The sequence below is a fragment of the Esox lucius genome, chromosome 1 (assembly GCF_011004845.1).
Source record: "Esox lucius isolate fEsoLuc1 chromosome 1, fEsoLuc1.pri, whole genome shotgun sequence".
NCBI lineage: Eukaryota > Metazoa > Chordata > Actinopteri > Esociformes > Esocidae > Esox > Esox lucius.
The window spans coordinates 10131254-10131509 of NC_047569.1; positions in this window are offsets into that span (position 1 = coordinate 10131254).

Genomic DNA, 256 nt, shown 5'->3' on the forward strand with positions numbered 1-256 from the left:
TCTTCAACATTGCGTGAACTGAATTGTATGTTAGCTATTGGTCCTGTGTTGCGGACCCATGTCAGGCTTGTGATATGAAGTGTAAATCTGTTTTTAATTTTGTTTTTAATGTTTTTGTTAATTTTTTGTTTTTATTTTTTTAAGATCAGTTAGTGATCTTAGTACTATAACTAAGCCACGTTTGTAATTGTATAATATTTACTGTAAGATGTAGAACATTGAATAACTATTAAAATTTTCCTATAAAAGGAATTGT